An 868-nucleotide genomic window follows, 5' to 3' on the forward strand; every position below is an offset into this window, starting at 1 on the left:
TGGGTTGGGGGACACGTCTTTGGATGCCTCAGCACGCTGGCAATTCCACATCCTGACCAAACATCATTTTCCCAGGGAGGAGCGAGCCCCAGGTTTGCATTTTTCAGAGAAATTCCAGGTGCCTCCTCACAGGAAGGATGGAAATCAGCAGTGCTGTAAATTAAGTTGTCCTCCAAACAGCCCATAAGAGCTCTTGCCTCAGCCAAAGCAATCCAGCAGCCCTTCCAAAAAGCTGTGGGGAGCCTGAGTTATCCTCCACCTCTGACGAGCACTAAGAGACAATTTTCTCTCTGTTTTGCTTGTGCTACAAAAGCCTTTTTACTTCCTCCAAGGTCAGAAAAGCTGGAGAGTCTCCCTTAATGCCCAGACACTGCCATTTGCCCTGCTGATGCACTTGAGGTTGGGCTTGGCAGCCCTAATTGATTTGCAGAGCTTTGGGGCAGAGGGTGAGCTAAACTTAACCAGGAGGGGGGAAAGGTCTGTTCAATTCCTTGTCACAGCTCCTTTCTCCCTGCTCTGAGGGAAAAAGGTGATGCAAACGAATTAAGGGAGGACAGGACTTTGCCCCTCCTAATAAGTTTGAGTTTTCACTCCATTTGCTGTGTTTGTGTCAGAATTCTTGTGCCAGGGTGGAGATCACCCAGCCCTGCTTGATGAATGGGGCAGCAGAGACCAGTAAATGGGTTTATGAACAGGCCCAACCTCACCATTATCTACTTTACAACACTTCCAACCTCTATTTTTAGCACTTTCCACTAATTCAGCATCTCACTAATCACAGACCTCCATTAACCACTGCCAGAGAGGTAAAAATCTGCACAGGGACCAGGAAAAAGGGGACCAGGAAAAAGGGGACCAGGAAAAAGGG

This window comes from Neopelma chrysocephalum, unplaced genomic scaffold (assembly GCF_003984885.1).
Source record: "Neopelma chrysocephalum unplaced genomic scaffold, ASM398488v2 Primary Assembly neopelma1_138, whole genome shotgun sequence".
In the NCBI taxonomy this organism is placed as follows: Eukaryota; Metazoa; Chordata; class Aves; order Passeriformes; family Pipridae; genus Neopelma; species Neopelma chrysocephalum.